The sequence below is a fragment of the Procambarus clarkii genome, chromosome 58 (genome assembly GCF_040958095.1).
Source record: "Procambarus clarkii isolate CNS0578487 chromosome 58, FALCON_Pclarkii_2.0, whole genome shotgun sequence".
In the NCBI taxonomy this organism is placed as follows: domain Eukaryota; kingdom Metazoa; phylum Arthropoda; class Malacostraca; order Decapoda; family Cambaridae; genus Procambarus; species Procambarus clarkii.
In genome coordinates this window covers 12,537,697-12,544,669 of record NC_091207.1, presented here as the reverse complement: position 1 = coordinate 12,544,669, position 6,973 = coordinate 12,537,697, and positions in this window count along the sequence as shown.

Here is a 6,973-nt window from a genome sequence, read left to right as displayed (position 1 = left end):
ACCACCGAGCATCAATACACACCTGGCTACACCACCGAGCACCAACACACACCTGGCTACACCACCGAACACCAACACACACCTGGCTACACCACCGAGCACCAACACACACCTGGCTACACCACCGAGCACCAACACACACCTGGCTACACCACCGAGCATCAACACACACCTGGCTACACCACCGAGCACCAACACACACCTGGCTACACCACCGAGCATCAATACACACCTGGCTACACCACCGAGCACCAACACACACCTGGCTACACCACCGAGCACCAACACACACCTGGCTACACCACCGAGCACCAACACACACCTGGCTACACCACCGAGCACCAACACACACCTGGCTACACCACCGAGCACCAACACACACCTGGCTACACCACCGAGCACCAACACACACCTGGCTACACCACCGAGCACCAACACACACCTGGCTACACCACCGAGCATCAACACACACCTGGCTACACCACCGAGCACCAACACACACCTGGCTACACCACCGAGCACCAACACACACCTGGCTACACCACCGAGCACCAACACACACCTGGCTACACCACCGAGCACCAACACACACCTGGCTACACCACCGAGCATCAACACACACCTGGCTACACCACCGAGCACCAACACACACCTGGCTACACCACCGAGCACCAACACACACCTGGCTACACCACCGAGCATCAACACACACCTGGCTACACCACCAAGCATAACACACACCTGGCCACACCACCAAGCATCAACACACACCTGGCTACACCACCAGGCATCAACACACCTGGCTACACCACCGGGCATCAACACACACCTGGCTACACCACCAGGCATCAACACACCTGGCTACACCACCAGGCATCAACACACCTGGCTACACCACCGGGCATCAACACACACCTGGCTACACCACCAGGCATCAACACACCTGGCTACACCACCAAGCATAACACACACCTGGCTCCACCACCGAGCATCAACACACCTGGCTACACCACCGGGCATCAACACACACCTGGCTACACCACCAGGCATCAACACACCTGGCTACACCATCAAGCATCACCACACACCTGGCTACACCACCGGGCATCAACACACACCTGGCTACACCACCAGGCATCAACACACCTGGCTACACCACCCAGCATCAACACACACCTGGCTACACCACCGAGCATCAACACACACCTGGCTACACCACCAAGCATCAACACACACCTGGCTACACCACCGAGCATCAACACACACCTGGCTACACCACCGAGCATCAACACACACCTGGCTACACCACCGAGCACCAACACACACCTGGCTACACCACCCAGCATCAACACACACCTGGCTACACCACCGAGCACCAACACACACCTGGCTACACCACCGAGCACCAACACACACCTGACTACACCACCAAGCATCAATACACACCTGGCTACACCACCGAGCACCAACACACACCTGGCTACACCACCGAGCACCAACACACACCTGGCTACACCACCGAGCACCAAACACACCCCTGGCTACACCACCGAGCACCAACACACACCTGGCTACACCACCGAGCATCAACACACACCTGGCTACACCACCAAGCATCAATACTCACCTGGCTACACCACCGAGCATCAACACACACCTGGCTACACCACCGAGCATCAACACACACCTGGCTGCACCACCCAGCACCAACACACACCTGGCTACACCACCGAGCACCAACACACACCTGGCTACACCACCGAGCATCAACACACACCTGGCTTCACCACCGAGCACCAACACACACCTGGCTACACCACTGGACATCAACACACACCTGGCTACACCACCGAGCACCAACACACACCTGGCTACACCACCGAGCATCAACACACACCTGGCTACACCACCGAGCACCAACACACACCTGGCTACACCACCGAGCACCAACACACACCTGGCTACACCACCGAGCACCAACACACACCTGGCTACACCACCGAGCACCAACACACACCTGACTACACCACCAAGCATCAATACACACCTGGCTACACCACCGAGCACCAACACACACCTGGCTACACCACCGAGCACCAACACACACCTGGCTACACCACCGAGCACCAAACACACCCCTGGCTACACCACCGAGCACCAACACACACCTGGCTACACCACCGAGCATCAACACACACCTGGCTACACCACCAAGCATCAATACACACCTGGCTACACCACCGAGCATCAACACACACCTGGCTACACCACCGAGCATCAACACACACCTGGCTGCACCACCCAGCACCAACACACACCTGGCTACACCACCGAGCACCAACACACACCTGGCTACACCACCGAGCATCAACACACACCTGGCTTCACCACCGAGCACCAACACACACCTGGCTACACCACTGGACATCAACACACACCTGGCTACACCACCGAGCACCAACACACACCTGGCTACACCACCGAGCATCAACACACACCTGGCTACACCACCGAGCACCAACACACACCTGGCTACACCACCGAGCACCAACACACACCTGGCTACACCACCGAGCATCAACACACACCTGGCTACACCACCGAGCACCAACACACACCTGGCTACACCACCGAGCATCAACACACACCTGGCTTCACCACCGAGCATCAACACACACCTGGCTACACCACTGGACATCAATACACACCTGGCTACACCACCGAGCACCAACACACACCTGGCTACACCACCGAGCATCAACACACACCTGACTACACCACCGAGCACCAACACACACCTGGCTACACCACCGAGCACCAACACACACCTGGCTACACCACCGAGCATCAACACACACCTGGCTACACCACCCAGCACCAACACACACCTGGCTACACCACCGAGCACCAACACACACCTGGCTACACCACCGAGCTCCAACACACACCTGGCTACACCACCGAGCACCAACACACACCTGGCTACACCACCGAGCATCAATACACACCTGGCTACACCACCGAGCACCAACACACACCTGGCTACACCACCGAACACCAACACACACCTGGCTACACCACCGAGCACCAACACACACCTGGCTACACCACCGAGCACCAACACACACCTGGCTACACCACCGAGCATCAACACACACCTGGCTACACCACCGAGCACCAACACACACCTGGCTACACCACCGAGCATCAATACACACCTGGCTACACCACCGAGCACCAACACACACCTGGCTACACCACCGAGCACCAACACACACCTGGCTACACCACCGAGCACCAACACACACCTGGCTACACCACCGAGCACCAACACACACCTGGCTACACCACCGAGCACCAACACACACCTGGCTACACCACCGAGCACCAACACACACCTGGCTACACCACCGAGCACCAACACACACCTGGCTACACCACCGAGCATCAACACACACCTGGCTACACCACCGAGCACCAACACACACCTGGCTACACCACCGAGCACCAACACACACCTGGCTACACCACCGAGCACCAACACACACCTGGCTACACCACCGAGCACCAACACACACCTGGCTACACCACCGAGCATCAACACACACCTGGCTACACCACCGAGCACCAACACACACCTGGCTACACCACCGAGCACCAACACACACCTGGCTACACCACCGAGCACCAACACACACCTGGCTACACCACCGAGCACCAACACACACCTGGCTACACCACCGAGCATCAACACACACCTGGCTACACCACCGAGCACCAACACACACCTGGCTACACCACCGAGCACCAACACACACCTGGCTACACCACCGAGCACCAACACACACCTGGCCGCCCCAGCGCCGGCCAAGACACTGCCACCTAAGCGTTAAGGTCGTAATAGCTTCTAACATAATTATATTTAGACAAATTCGACAATATATTACGCCTTAAGTTGGAAATATTGTATAATGACAAATGGGATCACACCCTTGTTGCCCGGTGTCCTGGGGTGGTAGTTGTCTACTGTCCTGGGGTGGTAGTTGTCTACTGTCCTGGGGTGGTAGTTGTCTACTGTCCTGGGGTGGTAGTTGTCTACTGTCCTGGGGTGGTAGAGGGAGTTGTCTACTGTCCTGGGGTGGTAGAGGTAGTTGTCTACTGTCCTGGGGTGGTAGAGGTAGTTGTCTACTGTCCTGGGGTGGTAGAGGGAGTTGTCTACTGTCCTGGGGTGGTAGTTGTCTACTGTCCTGGGGTGGTAGAGTGAGTTGTCTACTGTCCTGGGGTGGTAGTTGTCTACTGTCCTGGGGTGGTAGAGGTAGTTGCCTACTGTCCTGGGGTGGTAGAGGGAGTTGTCTACTGTCCTGGGGTGGTAGAGGGAGTTGTCTACTGTCCTGGGGTGGTAGTTGTCTACTGTCCTGGGGTGGTAGAGGGAGTTGTCTACTGTCCTGGGGTGGTAGAGGGAGTTGTCTACTGTCCTGGGGTGGTAGAGGGAGTTGTCTACTGTCCTGGGGTGGTAGAGGGAGTTGTCTACTGTCCTGGGGTGGTAGTTGTCTACTGTCCTGGGGTGGTAGAGGAAGTTGTCTACTGTCCTGGGGTGGTAGAGGGAGTTGTCTACCGTCCTGGGGTGGTAGAGGGAGTTGTCTACTGTCCTGGGGTGGTAGAGGGAGTTGTCTACCGTCCTGGGGTGGTAGAGGGAGTTGTCTACTGTCCTGGGGTGGTAGAGGGAGTTGTCTACTGTCCTGGGGTGGTAGAGGGAGTTGTCTACTGTCCTGGGGTGGTAGAGGGAGTTGTCTACTGTCCTGGGGTGGTAGAGGGAGTTGTCTACTGTCCTGGGGTGGTAGAGGGAGTTGTCTACCGTCCTGGGGTGGTAGAGGGAGTTGTCTACTGTCCTGGGGTGGTAGAGGGAGTTGTCTACTGTCCTGGGGTGGTAGAGGGAGTTGTCTACTGTCCTGGGGTGGTAGAGGGAGTTGTCTACTGTCCTGGGGTGGTAGAGGGAGTTGTCTACTGTCCTGGGGTGGTAGAGGGAGTTGTCTACTGTCCTGGGGTGGTAGAGGTAGTTGTCTGCTGTCCTGGGGTGGTAGAGGGAGTTGTTTACTGTCCTGGGGTGGTAGAGGGAGTTGTCTACTGTCCTGGGGTGGTAGAGGGAGTTGTCTACTGTCCTGGGGTGGTAGAGGGAGTTGTCTACTGTCCTGGGGTGGTAGAGGGAGTTGTCTACTGTCCTGGGGTGGTAGAGGGAGTTGTCTACTGTCCTGGGGTGGTAGAGGGAGTTGTCTACTGTCCTGGGGTGGTAGAGGGAGTTGTCTACTGTCCTGGGGTGGTAGAGGGAGTTGTCTACTGTCCTGGGGTGGTAGAGGGAGTTGTCTACTGTCCTGGGGTGGTAGAGGTAGTTGTCTGCTGTCCTGGGGTGGTAGAGGGAGTTGTCTACTGTCCTGGGGTGGTAGAGGGAGTTGTCTACTGTCCTGGGGTGGTAGAGGGAGTTGTCTACTGTCCTGGGGTGGTAGAGGGAGTTGTCTACTGTCCTGGGGTGGTAGAGGTAGTTGTCTACTGTCCTGGGGTGGTAGAGGGAGTTGTCTACTGTCCTGGGGTGGTAGAGGGAGTTGTCTACTGTCCTGGGGTGGTAGAGGGAGTTGTCTACTGTCCTGGGGTGGTAGAGGGAGTTGTCTACTGTCCTGTGGTGGTAGAGGGAGTTGTCTACTGTCCTGGGGTGGTAGAGGGAGTTGTCTACTGTCCTGGGGTGGTAGAGGTAGTTGTCTGCTGTCCTGGGGTGGTAGAGGGAGTTGTCTACTGTCCTGGGGTGGTAGAGGGAGTTGTCTACTGTCCTGGGGTGGTAGAGGGAGTTGTCTACTGTCCTGGGGTGGTAGAGGGAGTTGTCTACTGTCCTGGGGGGTAGAGGGAGTTGTCTACTGTCCTGGGGTGGTAGAGGGAGTTGTCTACTGTCCTGGGGTGGTAGAGGGAGTTGTCTACTGTCCTGGGGTGGTAGAGGGAGTTGTCTACTGTCCTGGGGTGGTAGAGGGAGTTGTCTACTGTCCTGGGGTGGTAGAGGTAGTTGTCTGCTGTCCTGGGGTGGTAGAGGGAGTTGTCTACTGTCCTGGGGTGGTAGAGGGAGTTGTCTACTGTCCTGGGGTGGTAGAGGGAGTTGTCTACTGTCCTGGGGGGTAGAGGGAGTTGTCTACTGTCCTGGGGTGGTAGAGGGAGTTGTCTACTGTCCTGGGGTGGTAGAGGGAGTTGTCTACTGTCCTGGGGTGGTAGAGGGAGTTGTCTACTGTCCTGGGGTGGTAGAGGTAGTTGTCTACTGTCCTGGGGTGGTAGAGGTAGTTTTCTACTGTCCTGGGGTGGTAGAGGTAGTTGTCTGCTGTCCTGGGGTGGTAGAGGGAGTTGTCTACTGTCCTGGGGTGGTAGAGGGAGTTGTCTGCTGTCCTGGGGTGGTAGTTGTCTACTGTCCTGGGGTGGTAGAGGGAGTTGTCTACTGTCCTGGGGTGGTAGAGGGAGTTGTCTGCTGTCCTGGGGTGGTAGAGGGAGTTGTATATGGGACAAAGGTTTTGGGTGAGGTGACAAAGCATATGCTAGAATACAAAACAATGGGTATAAAATGGGTTTGAAAACATAAGAATGGAAGTAACTGCAGAAGGCCTATTGGCCCATACTTCCTCTTGCTGTTTCTATGTTCGTTTGGGGTCTTCAAGCGGGTAGAATATATTTGTGCATTAATTGGCTTTGATTGCTGGTGTTGACTGTTTGATGTGTAGTGCCTCACTGATGTCGAGTCTCCTGCTATCGCTGTATTTATCGATGATTTGTATATTGCTTGTTAAGATTTCTCTGGTGATGGTCTGGTTGTGAGAAGAGATTATATGTTCCTTGATGGAGCCCTGTTGTTTGTGCATAGTTAATCATTTAGAAAGAGACATTGTTGTCTTGCCTATATACTGAGATCTTTGGGGCTTACAATCCCCAAGCAGGCATGTGAAGGCAT